This window comes from Octopus bimaculoides, chromosome 2 (genome assembly GCF_001194135.2).
Source record: "Octopus bimaculoides isolate UCB-OBI-ISO-001 chromosome 2, ASM119413v2, whole genome shotgun sequence".
NCBI lineage: Eukaryota > Metazoa > Mollusca > Cephalopoda > Octopoda > Octopodidae > Octopus > Octopus bimaculoides.
This window is the reverse complement of record NC_068982.1, coordinates 105,381,077-105,398,681: the sequence shown is the minus strand read 5'-3', so window position 1 is coordinate 105,398,681 and position 17,605 is coordinate 105,381,077. Positions and strand designations below refer to the sequence as shown.

At 36.3% G+C, this 17,605-nt stretch overlaps 1 protein-coding gene across 3 annotated transcripts in view; it reads right to left on the bottom strand.

The window, feature by feature from the left end:
* Positions 1–17,605, bottom strand: part of LOC106870387 (tetraspanin-33) — a 163,367-nt gene that overhangs the window by 137,951 nt on the left and 7,811 nt on the right. The window contains exon 2 of one of the 3 annotated variants that reach the window (XM_052978563.1): positions 13,271–13,310. The exons of the other annotated variants lie outside the window; for them this stretch is intronic. The gene's annotated coding sequence lies outside the window, so the exon portion shown is untranslated. The remainder of the gene's footprint in view (positions 1–13,270; positions 13,311–17,605) is intronic. 3 annotated transcript variants of the gene reach the window in all.

Below are 17,605 nucleotides of genomic sequence, written 5' to 3'. Positions count from 1 at the left end.
AAGGTAGGTAGGTAGGTAGGTAGGTAGGTAGGATAGGCAGGTAGGTAGGTAGGTAGATAGGTAGGTAGGTAGGTAGGTAGGTAGGCAGGTAGGTAGGATAGGCAGGTAGGTAGGTAGGTAGATAGGTAGGTAGGTAGGTAGGTAGGTAGGTAGGTAGGTAGGTAGGTAGGTAGGTAGGTAGGTAGACATGCATTATGTATATATGCACGTAAACATGCATGTAGGTTTGTATGCATGCAATCATTGTGTATGTGGGTGTATATATTTTGACTTACACATGCATATATTTATTGATATGCTTGGAATATTTTTCATAATTTTGTAGTTCCACTAATGTCCCATTAATAGCTTCTAATTGTAATTTCTTAAATAGCTACATCATTTCTGATTTCAAAAAACCCAGCTTCTTTAGAGTGATACTTAGGCAGTCAGTTATATAAGCAAGTGCATCATTAACCACAGATATAAATAAATCTAAAATCATAGTCTGCATGTGGTAGCTGAAGATTCTCATTAACTCAATCTAAGTATTCTTTTTCTTTCCGCCTTTACATTATATTGTCATTTGCTGGTCAAATGATTTCTACTATTGTGCATGTTCACACACACATTTTTCTGTTTCTGCCTATAATCATTATATCTGTTATGTCAAGCCTATATTCATAAACATTTTAATGAGAACATTCTACCAGTATTTATTCACATTAAGAGTGAAATATCACTGTAGCATCTCATATATGTATCCTCGTGACTATTTTTTCAAAGGATTTCATCATCATCACCACCACCACCACAACCACCACCACCACCATCACCACCACCATTATCATCATTATTTTAACGTTCACTTTTCCATGCTTGCATGAGTCAAAATAAGTTTATTGGAACAGATTTTCTACCACTAGATGACCTACTTGTTGCTGAATCATAACTATTTCCAAACAAGGTAATACGTTCTCATTGCCAGACATGCTTTTGCAGATTATTGGGAAAGAAGGACAATCAAACAAAGAGACACAAGCATACACATACTCACACTCTCATGCACTCATACATACACACATACATATATACATATATCATCATCATCATCATCATCACTGCCATATTCAGGTAACAACCATTTTCCATGTCGGACGGTTTGACAGGAGCTGGCCAACTAAAGAGCTGTCCAGGCTCCATGTCTGTTTTGGCATGGGTTCTACAGCTGGATGCCCTTCTTAAAGCCAACTATTTTGCAGAGTGTATTGGGTGCTTTTACCCAGCACTGACATGGGTGCATTTATGTGGCACCAGCATCCATGAGCCCACAAGATTAGGGATGCTCAGCTGGAGAAGGATATAGGGACATATATATATATATATATATATATATATATATATACATATATAAATACACATGTGTGTGTGACAGGCTTCCGTCAGTTTCTACCAATCAAATTCATTCATAAGGTTTTGGTCAGCCCAGTGGAACTGAACCTGAACTCATGTGGCTGGGAAGTAGACTTCTTAACCACACAGCCATGCCTGGAATATGTGCCACTTGTACCTCTTCTCAATACTGCAGGGCTGCATAAGCTGCCTCAGCAGATTCGGCTACTTGATATTTGATTACTGTAGTCCGCGACTGAAAGATTGACAAGGGTCGAATTATTGCAGACACACATTACTACACTTCAGTTGCTAGCTGATACCACAAGCCTGATACACTTTTTGAAGCAATTTATTGGCATCCTTAACAGCTTCATCAACAAAGTTACAGGAAATCAGGAGATACAGAAGCCATGCAGTCATCACTATTCTTACATTATCAAATCAGACACAGGAAATATCCAGCACAATCAAGAACATATGCTTTTCATTTCTGGTGTGGAACAATCAATATACTGTACCTAGTTTCTAACAACTCTACAATATAATGTTCGCAGTCAATGAAAAGGTTTCTATGTAATCGCTCAAAATGCTAGAAATAGCAGCCAAATAGCTCACACATCATACAATAAAAAAGGACATATTGGATGATTTAATTCTTGAAAATCCATTTGTGGAAAGCAAAAACGACAGGATCATAATGGTTGGAATGTCTTTTGATTATAGGGTTTGCTTGATAAAATTTGTCTTGGAGGCAAAACAACAACATGGACAATGAAGGAACTGTACATGTTCATTTAGCCTGCTAGAAATAACAGCACCAACAATGTGTCCGACAGTAACAGCAATAATGGTGGTAAAGGAGGCAATAACAACTACAACACCAGCAGCACCTCCAGCATTAACAGCAGCAACAGCAAAAACAACAGCTACATCAGCGTGTTCAACAGTAATAACAGCAATGGCAAGGACAACAGCAGCAACAACAACAGCTGCAGCACCACTGGCACAAGGACACAGACATTGAAATATGTTGGGTCTACAGAGGGTACCTTCACATAGTCTCTTAACAATCACAAGATTGGCACATTACATCTTTGGTCAGCTACATATGGCATTTAAAAGAAGAGGGTATGCCATATGTAATTAAATGGAAACTCCTAGAACAACCAAGGCTGTATTGTAATGGGGGACAAATGATGTAAGCTTTGCTTGGCTGAGAGAGCAAAGATCCTGAAGAATTTGCTCAACCCAGAGACTTTCTTAAACTACAGAAAAGAGAATTTTAATCAGTGCTCTCATCAGAGGAAATTTAAATTGGAAACATGGAATTCCTCACTGCCAATTAGTGAAAAGTAATCATCATCCATTGCTGACCCTTTTTCAAATGCCACTGGAACTAATCTAAGAGAGATAACTCCATCTCAACCAGAAAAATGGTTGAACAGTAGAATTTCATTTTGGGATATTTTGTTTACAATCCTTGCTGACCAAGACTGTTTCCTACCTCCAGTTGTATAGAGAGGTTATGTGCCTCCAGCCATTGAGTTTGCTAAGTCACCTTTACCACTAAGAAATATTATAGGTGTGAAACCAATTCTCACTCTCTGACCAGCCACAAGCAACAACCTTTTAAGTTTCTTATACATGTATAGATAGATGTACATGTATATCTATGTATGTGTGTGTGTGTGTGTGTGAGTACATATGTGTGTTTATATAAATCTGTTTAAACACAGTTGAATATGGTCAGGTATGACATGCTTAATGTAAACTAACATGACACATGGAACAGAAATGACTCAATGTATGTATGAGAGACAACTGTGTTACCATGAACATTAACCGAGCAATGTGTAATGAAGGAACAAGCATAATACGCTGACAGTTAGAGACACACAGGATAGAGGAAAACAAAGTGAGACATGAAGGGAGATGGTGGTGAAGGAAGATCTTATGAAGTTAGGCTTTAATTACAGAAGAGAAGACAGGGTTAAAGGCAGTGGTGACATGTTATAGCCAGGAACCCAGTCACACTGACACATGAAAGCATTTCAAAATGAATTGGCATCAAAACAAAGGTGATGATGACAATGATAATGATGATGATGTTGATGATAATGAGGAAGTGGAGGATAATTGATGATGAAGGTGATAATAATAATAATCAAGAATGCTAATGATTGTGGATGATGGGACACATGAACTAGATGATGAAATGTAAGTATGCATATTAGACTGCAGGTTTGTATGCATATATCTATGTGCACATGTATCACACACACACACACACAAACACAAAAACATGCATGCACATGCACACACACACACACACACACTCACATACACACACTCATGCACATACACGCACACATATGGACACACATACACATACACACATACATACACTCACACATACACGCAGTTGTAATAATGAAGTCAAACCAAATAGTGATATTTTGAAATCATTTAATATGCATGTTTCAAGTTTGCATAATATAAAGTAAGTAGAAAGTGCATCTATTAAGTAAAACTTAAGGCCTTTCCTATTATATAAAATGCAAACCTGAAATATATGTATTGAATGATTTCAAAATATCACTACTTGGGTTGACTTCGTTATCAAAACTAACATGACTCGATGTCAATACAAACTAGCTGTTCTTCACTCCACTTATGCGGATACTCTAACAATGATTTGGAGTGTTATATTTGACTCAAGTTGAAAATCCTGTTACCATGCACCGCATCTTAGCATAACATGAGATATATGTATATATATATATAGAGAGAGAGAGAAACATAGAGATAGATAGATAAATAGATAGATAGATAGATAGATAGACAGACAGACAGACAGACAGACACACACACACACACACACACACACACACACACACACAGAAAGATAGATAGACTGACAGGCAGGCAGGCAGGCAGACAGACAGACAATATAGACAGACAGACAATATAGACAGACAGACAAAATAGACAGACAGACAGATAGATATATTTAGATATATATATTGAAGATTAATAGGCTAAAACTTTAAAGTTACTGTCACCCAACTTTTTGTAAAAATTTAATAAACAGGTGCTCTACTAAAAACTATTGAGTAATGCTTCAGTTTAACGTTAAATTGTTTTTATATTTAAGTAGACATAAAAAAAACAAACATTAATATATATACAGTATATATACATACACACACAAACATATGTATCCATGGTATGTGTATATATACGGGAAAGTTCAATGTAGCTATGTACACATGTATGTATGTGTGCATATATATGTGTGTGTATGTATGTCTGTATGTATTTATAGATGTATGTATTTATCGACATATGTATGTAAGAGTGTATGTATGTATGTACATACGTATTTATAGATGTATGTATGTATGAATGTATGTATGTACATTTGTGCATGTGTGTCTGTGTAATATCGATACATGAATGCACCAAACATGTTTTTGGAAAAAGTCCCCACATTTTAGACTTCCACAGCACATCTACGTACCTATAATATGAATGCGTTTATTTCATGTAGTGCAGATGCATGCTGATGTACACATCTGCAGGGATTAATGTTGTTATCAGTGCATCAGGGAAAATGTCACCATGTTTATGATGAAAAAAGCAAATTTCCTTCCAAAATTTCATGCTAACAAGAATCAATAACAACTCAATAAATTAGTCATCATTAGATTTTGGTTCCTATAGAAACATGTCCTCCCCCACTCTTCACATCGACCTAAAAAGAAACAACTGAGTTTATAAATATATCCCCACCTTTCTCTCTCTCTCTCTCTCTCTCTCTCCCTCTCTCTTTCTCTCTCTCCCTCTCTCTCTATCTATCTCTATCTATCTCTTCTCTTATATATATGTATCTGATATAAACGATGTCTCCTCTGGCCACAAGATTTCCAAAGTCAGTTTAGCTATAGGAATATATGAGTGGTTCCTGTTATATCAAACAAGAGAGATTACTCCTCTGTATACGATAATAGCATATTGCAGTCAACGTTCTCATGTCAGTCAGAGAGATGAACATGGCTATAATGGGAAAGGCATCTCCCTTACTCATTTCCCTGCAACTCATCTCCCTATCAGTCATCTTCCCATCATTCATGCAACTTGTATAATGAGACATAAGACAGGACCTATCCACAGTCAAAATCCTTACCGCCAACCTCATCCCTCTACCACTCATAACTATTATAAGGTCTATGTACAACAGACTTCATCAGATCTCTTTGTACCCAATACATGTATCTTCAATTTTTTTGTACTATCAGTCATCACTCACTTTTTCCCAGGCCACTTGTTATTATCAGTCATCACTTTCCATTTCATTGGTTCAAATCTCCATCCGCAGTATAAAAAAGCTCTTTTGATTATACATCATCCTGTTTGAAATAGCAACCATATCTCTCAATTTTATTTGTGTGAAATTCCAAAGTGGTATCCATCTTCTTTGCATACACAAGTAAGGAAGAACATAATATAATTTGTTTGTCTCAATTAACCTCTTTATATTGGTGTACATAGCAAGTGACCTGATCTGAGACAATGTGTTAAACTGAAGGAACTACATCATAAAAGAGTACTTAACATATAAAACTGTAAAATTTTAATCTAAGTTTAAACTTTTTTCTATGAGGTGCCAAAATTACTGCAGAAATGTAGAATTGTGCTAGTCGCCAAGTTGTAGTTGTCACCTCTTGAAACAATTTAAACTGAAAATGAATTTAACAACTTTGTTATTAAATGGCTCTTTCAAGGTTTGTTCATAATTTTGCTTTATTATTAATTTTTATTTCTGTTGGGAACACCGATCTTTTTTCTGTTTGTTTATCAATTTATTTTTTCAAACCTGAATTATTTATTTACATGAAAAGTTGTTTTCGTATGGTAAATTAATAATTACAGTATAATATAATCAAATACAGATTATAGTCAGAATTTTGTAAACATTATCATTTAAAGAGTAGCCAGTAGAATTTTTTATGAAACATTAAAAACTGCAAGAGAATGTGAGTTATATCTCCTCACAAACCTTACATATGGATCTATTCAACATGACTACAATATTCAAGAATATATTGTTCTGAGGAGGAATCAAGTGAAAAGGATGTATGATAGTCTGTGTGCTCCTTCCACATATGAGGTGCATTTAAAAAGTATCTGACTTTATTTTTTTTCCCATCAAAATTAATGCCACATGGGAAAAATCCCTTGAGTGAAAGGTGATGCCACCCTTTCTGCACATGTGTGAACATTTTTGTGCCAATAGTCCACAAGAGTTCCCAACTGGGATACCTAGAGTACAGACATGTAGTGAACATTCATTTTTACCGAATGCATTGACCAGAGATACTGCATTAATTTTTGCCAAAAGCTTTGTGATATTCAAGTTCAAACAATTTAGAAGATTCAACAGGGCTTTAGTGATGATGCCATGGGCAAAATTCAGATCAAAGAGTTGTACAACCTCAAACATGGCTGCACCTCAGTGGAGAGCAGGGCATCTTCAGGTAAGCTATCCACAAACTGAAACTAGAAGCCAATTGAGAAGGTTTGGTGAATAGTCATGGAAGACCATCATATAACAATCCAGGAAATTGTTCATAAAGAGGAAATAAGCACAGGATTAGTGTATTCCATTTTAACAGAGGTTTGAGCAGGCAGAGAGTATTAGAGAAATTCATCCCAAAGGTGCTAGCAGAGCAGCAGAAGCAACTCCACGTGAAAATCACTTAGGACATGCTGAATTGTGCAAATCATGATGCAGATTTCATGAAGACTATCGTCACTTGTGGTGAAACATGGTTTCGTGGTCTCTGCGTGATGCATTCGGTTATCTTGCATGAAAGCAAAAATCCAACATGTATGCACTGTTCATTTATACTCTAGGCTTAACAGCTAGAAACTGACGTGGCCTACAAGAAGGGTGGCATCACCTCCCACCCAAAGGATTTTACCCACTTGGCATTAGTTCTGACAAAAACATAAATTTGAACACTTTTTGCATGCACCTCATACATAGGAATATCATATTATAATCTAATTGTCTGTTCCAAACTCACTCCCACAACAGAAGGTTAAGTGTATTCATGATAACTAAAAGGTGTGAATGAATTAAAATCTTTAATTTGTCAATTCAAAGAAATTTACTTCCCAACCACATGGTTTCTGGTTCAGTCATACTGTGTGGTATATTGAGTAAGTTCCTTCCACTATAGCCTTGACCCAACCAAAGCCCTTTGAATGGATTTGGTAGATGAAATCTGAAGGAATCCCATTGTATATACATATCTACATGAGTGTGTGTATATACATATATCTTAGAAGGTTGTTTGTTATGGCTGGTCAGAGTCACCATTGGTTTTGCACCTATAAAGCTCTTAACTGTATCAGTGATATATTAGACTCAAATGACTGGAGGCACATAACCTCTACAACTGGAGGGAGGAAAACATGGTCAGTTAATTTTATGAACAAACTTTGGAACGAAACACTTCTGTTAAAACCTTGGATGAGGTAGTTATCCCCCTTATATCATTTCCACTTATGTCTATGACATACCTGCCAAAGATGTCTGAAGATAGCAGCATTTACCTTGTCGGCAAATGTCGAATTCCATGTTTCGAACACAAATTTCCTCTCATGAGGGCACTGACTAAACATTTCTGTTTTGAAGTTTAAAAGGCCCCTGAGTCAAGTGAGTTTATCAGGATTCTTGATCGTTCAACAAAACAAAACTTACACCATTTGTTTTAGTTGTAGTATGGCTCCAGTTGTTCTAGAAGCCGCCATTTAATTATGTATGGTGTACCCTCCTCTTTTAAATGTCATACATAGCTAGCCAGAAACACCGATGTTGCATCTCTCTGGTATCCTAAAGAAGACCTGTGATTGTTAAGATGATGCTTGAACAAACCACCTGAAGACCCCCACATATTTCTGCATTTCTATCCCTATACTGTTGGTGCTACAGCTGTTGTTGTCATTATCACTACTGATGCTGTTGTCACCACTGCAGGCCCCGTCACTGGTGCTGTTGCTGCTGGTATCACTGCTGTTGCTGCTGTTATTGCTGGTGCATATATATATATATATATATATATATAAACTCCTCAGGATGGTGTCCCAGCATGATTGAAACAATATGTAGGAAAGTGGTTATACACCATTAGGTGTACACCGCTTCCGTACATTAAATTTCTTGAAGAAACAATGGAACGCAGATTCTGAACAACATAACAATATTTATTTACAGTGGAATTCAGTTCACGCTTGGAGGGAATTCGGTAGCTCGTCGCCCTCGGTTACTGAGACGCCTCCTGAATGATTTCCGTGGTTATTTGTGAAGCTCTGGTGCTGACATGTGAGAGAGCTCTGTTGGACGTCTTGACTCGACGGAGATCAGTCAACGAAGAGACTGAGAAAAGGCGCCAAAGCTGGGTGTCAAACTCTACGCATGCGCATGAGACTCTTCCTGTATTCCTTCCGGAACTAGTCCCTGCGCATGCGTGGATAAAACTCCGGACATTGAACATATAACAGTCGTCTGCTATAAGATGTCACTAGAAATACAATTACAAATGCAATCAGTGACTTTTAGTAAAGTCATTTCTGTAATAGGGATTTCAGTTTCATTATCTCAATCAACATTCACACAACCAGTCAATAAAATTGCTCTACCTTATTTTGCCATTATTATTCTTTTCTACTCTAAGCACAAGGCCCAGAATTTTGGGGTAGGTAGCCAGTTGATTAGATCGACCCCAGTATGCAACTGGTACTTAATTTATCGACCCCGAAAGGATGAAAAGGCAAAGTCAACCTTGGCAGAATTTGAACTCAAAACGTAAAGACAGACGAAATGCCACTAAGCATTTCGCTGAGTGTGCTGACATTTCTGCCAGTTCGTTATTATTATTATTGAAACAAATCAAGCTGACATTTAGCAACAGGGAACAATATTTCAACTCATTATAACCAAATCCCTAACCATGCATATTGTCATTTTTTTAAAGCATATAATGAGGAAATAAAACATGTAGGAAGATAATAAAATCCAATATGTAGGAAAGAAAATGCATTTCTTAACAAAAGGATTTTATAATTGGAAAAAAAAATGTCATCAGTACTTTGAGGAAACCTCAACTCTCTGCATATCACTGTGTTGCTATTGAGCTAGAAGTGCTGGTTCCTAAATTTAATAATGTTAGGGAATTGTTAGATGACACAGCAAAAAAAACAAAAAAAAAAACAGCAGCAAACAAATCACAAATACATAAAAAAAAATGCTGTTTGCTCTTCCTTTGCCCACAAGGAATAAATATGCAAGGAAATATTGGTTTCAAATTTTAGCACAAGGCCAGCAATTTGGGGGGAGATGGTGAGTTACATTGACCTGTGCTCAACTGGTATTTGTTTTATCGACTCTGAAAGAATGAAAGGCAAAGTCAACCACAGTAGAATTTGAACGCAGAGTGTAAAGGCAGACAAAATGCCCAGCGTTCTCACAATTCTGCCACATCATTGCCTTAATGCAAGAAAATATTGCAGAATCATTGTCTATGCTAATACAACTGAGAAAGAAAAGTGATTCAAATCTTCTGGTTACACCTCAAGTTAAGAAGCTACAGACCACCAATTTCCTTTCACACTCTACTATGCTTCTTTTTCTTTATTTTAACTCTGTACAACATAAGCCTCTGTATACAAAACGTTTTCTGTTCTGTAATGACTGGTTTTGCTCAGTTAAGAAGGCATGAAGCATTTTGCAAATATTGTTGATGCATAAACCAATTAATCTAACAAAGAACAAGCTATGTATTGGATTGGCACATGTTTCGCAGTCAATGAGGAATTTCTGAGTTTTTACAGCTTGCCAAACATAAAATCTTCAACGATATTTTCAGTTATTACAGATACCCTAACAAGACACCAACTACATCTGGTAGAATATACTTTAATATAGCAAGCAACTGAAACCATGTGGTAATGTCAGTTGTAATGTAAGTCTTAACTCTTTGCTGCCTGGGCAGTGATTTTGGTAACTTGGACATACACTGCCATGGGTGATGTACATAACTGGGCAGATTGTGGCACATATTGAAATCTCCAAATACCATCTGTCCAGGAAGGGTTATTGTTATGCCATAAAGAAGCTCAACTGAAATATCACTAAGGCATATTTTAATTGCCAATCTGATATCTAGTAGTATAATAGGAAGATATCTCTGTTGTCTTATGCTTTAGATAAGTTGGCAGTAGAAATGGTCTATCATTCCATTCACTGCATGATGATAAGTGTAGTATAAATCCTCTTGATATCCAGCAGACAATATTAAAATTGCCAGTGTCTGTTGATTGCTATTGTCACCAGATTTCCAAAATGCAAAATCTGGTGGAAAAGCAATGCTTTTGCTGCTATGGCAGATAAAATATGTCTAATTGGAATTGCTCTAGACAACCTAGAGAAATGATCAGTACAAGTCAACAGATAGATATAGACCAGAGCAGGAGATAATGGTCCAATAATATTTATCAGTATGTGTTGAAAAACAAGCATCTGACTTAATGAAAGTTCCTAGAGAAGCTCTAATTTAGCAATGAACTTTGGCTTTCTGACACACAATTTCTAGCCTATTAATAAACACTTCTTTTCATAATTAGTCAAATGAAACAAGCTGAAATAAGTTTTTCTGATTCTGCAACTCTCAAATGAGATACATTGTGAAGAGCAGGAAAGACTAAATATCTGTTTAACAGGCACAAAAGATTATTTTATGACCAGTAGAAATATCACACCAAATATGCTTCACAGAAGCAGACAGAAGAACAAGACAGAATTCTAAAGATCATAAGTGTTCTTTAATTCTAATAGTTCTTCAGTTGATTCTTAGTCTATAGGAATTTTTTGCAAGTTAATAGAATCACTGACTGGAGTAAGAATTCATATGGACTCAGGATAAAGCATCATCTGTGCCGCTATTCACACTTTTGATATCACAAATATCAGCAGTAAAATGCAATACAAGGTCAAGGTGCCTAATTTCCTTTGGAGAATGTTTTTCCAATTTAGATTGAAGAGCAAAACTTAATGGCCTTTGGTCAGTATTTATGACAAAGTTCCTTCCTTCCAGAAAATAATCAAAATTCTTAGATAAATATGCTGCTAATAATTCCTGACTGAAAATGCTATATCTAATTTTGACAAATTTCAAAAGTTGCCAGGAATCCTGAATAATTTATTGTAAAATACCATTAATGCCAACATCAGAAGCATCCACTAGTAGAGAAAGATGTGCATCTGGTATAAAGAGGGGTAATAGAGTGGCCTTGGATTTCACTTTAATCAAGTTAAATTATTGTTATTCTTCCAGTGTTAAAAGAAAGTTCCCACTTTCCCTTTTCTGATTAGATTAACAATTCAGTTAAAGGGTTTATCATTTCAGTACAATGTGGAATGAAACTTCTGAGAAATTCATGTAATTTTCACACTGAAGTGGGACAAAGAAACTACACGACTGTGTCAACCTTTTCTGTTACTGGGTGAATACCATTGCTATCAATGCTATGGCCAGAAAAAGATGAAACACTAAAAAGATATTTACTAGGGTTAATGATCGTTTTGTAATGTACTAATCTAGTGAAGAAATGACTTAGATTATGTTTATGCTCCAATTCTGAATTACTAATAATCAACAAGTCATTGATATAAACAAAACAAAATTCAAACCACTAGTTACTTCATCAACAAATGTTTGGAAGGAATTCACAGAATTCTTGAGCCCAAAAGGTATTAATAGCAAATTTATACTGTCCATAAGATGTGATGATAGCTGTCTTATGACTGTCACTAGTCTCTGTTAGAATCTGGCTATATGCATGAACTAAATCTATTTAGTTCATGCATTCAAAAGAAAAAAACCATAGCACCATTTAGAGTAGATAAGAAATCATGAATGTGAGAAATAAGATACATATCCAACACTATTCTGGAATTTAACATCTTGTAGTCCCTACAGAGATGCCAATTACCTACATATGGTACCAGAAAAGCATTTTTAGGGTTACCATATGTAGAAGAGAAGTCCAATTACCAGGGAATGGTCAGATAATACTGAGCTGCAGCATGTGTCTAAATTCCTCTTTAGCAATTTTCAGTCAGACTGAAGCAAGGCATCTATGATGAGCTGAGGGAGGACCAGTGACGTTTGGAAATTGACTAAGAAAAGCATTACAATTGTTATATGTAAAAGTGACAAAGAAAAGAGGACTAATCATAGTAGTAATACTATGTATCCACAAATTAGTCACAGAATCAATTGATTTTTGATATTTTAGATCTACTAGGAGACCAAAATAATGAAGAAAATCAAACAATAAATATTGGATATATAAAATCAGCTATATCAAAAATCCCAAAGTCCAACATCATGGATTTTTCAACATAAATGGGTATTGCTAAATGATTTACAGCTTGCAAAGTAACTGCTCTTGGCTGCTGTATGCCTTATGAAAAAAAAAATACAGAAGACCATACACTGCATTCAGCATCAGTATTGACTAGAAAACAAGATTTTGAGGAAGAATCAAAAGCATAAGATAAGCAACTACTTACTACAGAGATGCTAGGGGATGCAGTTGTCATTATTCACCTAGCATCCATGTTTTCTTGTAACTTAGAAACTGATTGGGAAGTGTAATGTGGTACACAGTCACGGGCATGCAAGTTGTATCTATAGTGATACCAACAGTGTGTATTACTTCTGTTAAAACTAGAGGAGCATTTTAGCATCAAATTCCTGGAATTTGAGATCAAACACAGGGGGAAAAAACAAGGTGTTTTGAGCTATTCCATTTTTTTCATAAGTACCTGGATTCTGTCCTCTGTAAACTTGTGGAAGCTGCCAATTCTGAAGATATAGAAGAAATGAAATGGGTAGAGGAAGCAAGAAGTGAAATGTCTGTAATACCATCCATTAACTCTTCCAGTTGATCAACAACACTACAATCTCTCACAAAAACTGAAGTAGCTTGCCTCTTTGATAGTAAACATGAAAGGGATAACTGTTTCCTTAAAGGTTCCTTGAAAGAACTATCTTCTAGTTACACAAGAAAATTGGCAAAAATTCACTAGGAACAGCAGTAAAATGTTGTAATTTATTGTGGCTAATTGTCTGTATGTATAGAAATACATCAGGCACAGTATTGTATCAGCATTGATGTTGTCTCACCATAATTAATTCAGTAGTTGTTAGTTTATCAAGTCACCAAGTTGATGATAGAGATGTCAGGTCACTAATTTAGTTGTAGTATATAAGTCACCATTTTAGTTGGTAGCATCAGAGGCTACCAATTTTTAATGTGGGTTTTCATCATTAATTCTTTGGGGATATTTGAAAATAGGCTGTGTGTGAAAACAAGAATGATCACAGTAGTATTTATTTGAGTTTTCTTATATATTTATTAACCTGCATTACAGGTACAGATCAATTTTGCCAGCTGAGTGGACTGGAGCTGTGTGAAATAAAGTACTTTGCTCAAGTACACCACAAGCCACAAGGAACTGAACTCACGACCTTATAATAATGTGCCAAATGCCTTAACTATTTAACCACATACCTTCACATCAAAGCATAAGACTTTTGCTGACATGTGTATTTTGAAACAATAGATACAATAATCTTTTCTTTTAGCCGACACCTTGATCAAATGGACTACTAGATATATTTGAAATTTAAGACATTGCTTCTAAAGGCAATCAACCAAGAGAACTCATCCAAACTGTGTTTTATTAATGAAAGATTTACTGATTGCATTAACGTTAATTCTGTGAGAGTGACTTCTGTTTGTTGTTTGGCTGACAATATTAACCAAATGGATTTAAAAACAACTGATAGCAAACACCTGATACAAGAGATTTTAACTACTGAATTGATAACACTAGTGATGATAATGTGATAATGATAATGACAATGATGACCATGATGATGATAACAACAATGACGATAATAAGTGTGTGTATGTGTGTATGTATGTGTGTGTGTATGTATATATATATATATATATATAGATAGATAAATATATATATATATGTTTGTATGTATGTGTGTATGTATGTATATCTCTGATAAGAACATCAGCAGATAATCCTCAACAAGGACTAATCCTTGATAAAATCTATTTTAACTTATAATTAAATCATAAAACTCCAAAAATATATGCCTCTAAAGACTGTTATTACCTATACACACATGCACGTATATGCATAAATATGTGTGTGTGTGTGTGTGTGTGTGTGTGTGTGTGTGTGAGTGTGAAGATACATAGTCAGACTGCAACAGACTTGATTGATGCAGTTTATCAACACACTCTCTCTCATCCCCTCTGCCACTCTTTCATCCCAACCATCCTCTTTCTGAGGTCATACTCTTACTCCTCCACCTCTCTTTCCAGGTAATCAATCTCACCTCTGTTCACCTTCCTTCTCTTACGCATAGCCTTGGATGAATGAACACATCGAGGAGTGTTCAGGACAACCCCACTCCCAGTATGCGTTGTAAAGTAGTTTAGCAAAAATAATGGCATCATGGAGAGACCCCTTCATCTTGTTGAAGATATGATAATCTCTTCAGTGTTGGTTCCATTGTAAAATACACCCAATTGATGTTAAGAAGGGCATCCAGCCATTGAATTAAAGCCTGAACTGAAACCTGCAACTAAGATTTGGTCTTCTGAATCATCTGGGAAGGCAGTAAGTCCAAATAAGAATTGACTCACACTGTAATGTTCCATCTAACTTTTGCCAACCGAGAAAGTGCATGTAAAATGACCATGATGATGAAATATAGATATATGGGTTTGCGCCAGAATGGACAGGGGGAACCATCAATTCCCTGTTTTTAATTGAAACATCTACAAAAGTTATAAGCTAAGAATAAGCCACTACTGCTAACATTTTACTGGCCCAGAAAAGGCATTTGGCAGAGTACCACATTCTGTTGTCTAGTGATTGTTAAGAAAACTAGGTGTAAATGAATAGCTTTTGAGGGATGGAGAGGTGTGTAAACCATGTACAGAAATGCCACTAGGAAGATGAAAGTTAGCAATCAGTTCAGTGAAGTAAAGCGCTGGCAAATATCCATTAAGATTTAGTCCACAGTCCCATCTTCTTTGTTATGGTTCTCCGGCACATAACAGAAATGTTCAAGGCTGGTTTTATGTGACAATGTGGTCATGATTATCTGGGGTAGTATACAAAAGATCACAAATGAACTGTGAAAAACACTGGATTTAAGAGGGTAAACAAATATGGTGTGCCCAAGAGAAGACTGTGTTGGTGAAGATGTATATGGAGTATAACAATGGGGTTTGTTCATTCATTGAAATGAACACATGCTGGTGCAGAAAGGATTAGTGGAGCTGCAATGTGAGCACTACTTTTGTGAACCCATCATGTAAATGATTTTGTGGTAGGGGACAGAAATCATCCCCTGGGCTCGACTGGTACTCTATTCATCAGCCTGTAAAGCAAGGTTGGTCTCACTGTGATTTGAACTCAGAGTGCAGAGAACTGGAACAAATATAACAAGGCATTAAAAAAGTAATATTTTCCTTCTCAAGTCATGCTGACTCATGACGGCTGGTTTCCCAGTTTCCATGGCTTATAAATTCCCCACCTGGACGGGACACCAGTCTGTTGCAGGATTACTCATTTTTGCCAGCTGAGTGGACTGGAGCAACATGAAATGAAGTGTCTTGCTCAAGAACACAATGTGTTGCCCAGTCCAGGAATCGAAACAATCTTACAATCATGAGTCCATCACCCTAATCACTAAGCCACATGAACAAAGCATTCTATTGGATGCTTTAACGATTCTGTCAATTTGCTGCCATACAGTTGGGTTAAGAAGGGCCAAGTAATCAGAGAGGAAGGAACCTGTGTAGGGAGAAGATTAAGGAAGAAGTGGTGAAAGTTGATCCTAGGCAGCTGGACCTTGTGAAGAACATAACAGAGGGTTGCAACAAATGGTGAGATGCTATGCCAAAAGAAAAGACTGTCCAGCCCATGCGAGCATGAAAAAGTGGCCTTAATGATGATAACAACAATGAAGATGCTAATATATATGAATAGATAAATAGACAGACAGACAGACAGGCAGGCAGGCAGGCAGGCAGGCAGGCAGGCAGGCAGGTAGGCAGGCAGGCAGATAGATAGATAAACAAATAGACTGACAGACAGACAGACAGATAGATGGGTAGGTAGATAGATACACAGACAGACACATAGACAGACAGACAGACAGACAGACAGACAGACAGACAGACAGACAGACAGACAGACAGACAGACAGATAGGCAGACGGATAGGCAGACGGATAGATAGATAGATAGATAGATAGATAGATAGATAGATAGATAAATAGATCTTTGATGATTGCTCATTTTTATCGTTGCAGAAAGATAAAATTGATATTAGCAGGGTTTGAATTCAGATCAGTGATGCAGCAAACTTTGTACACCGTAATTTATCCTGCACAGCTCTTTAAGTATACTGTTGTTCTTCCTCAAGAGAGAGAGAGAGGCCGATTAGATACATATATATATATTGTATATTGATAGATTACAAAATAAGTATGTTCAATACACACACATGCACACATATGTATTTGTGTGTGCATGTGTGCATATGTGTTACCGCACTGCAAATCAAAATAGATAATTATCTATGTTTATCTCTCTCTCTCTCTCTCTCTCTCTCTCTCTCTCTCTTTATCATCACCATCATCATCATCGTTTAACGTCCGCTTTCCATGCTAGCATGGGTTGGACGATTTGACTGAGGACTGGTGCAACCGGATGGCTACACCAGGCTCCAATCTAATCTTTATATATATATATATATATGTGTATTATTAGGTATTATTAAGTATGATTAATCAACTTGTTGAAAAACAGCAAAAGCAGTTCCTCAAGGTTGAAATCTATAAGCCTTTAAGAGCAAAACATGCAATCCCAATATTGGTATATGATAAATTCATACATAGGCATGTATATATACATATATATATACATAGAGAGAGAGAGATAGAGAGAGAGTCGACAGACAGAGAGATAGATAGACAGATAGATAGATATAAATATAGTTACATAGGTATACATTTACACACACTATATATGTGCATGTATATGTATGTGTGTGTATGTA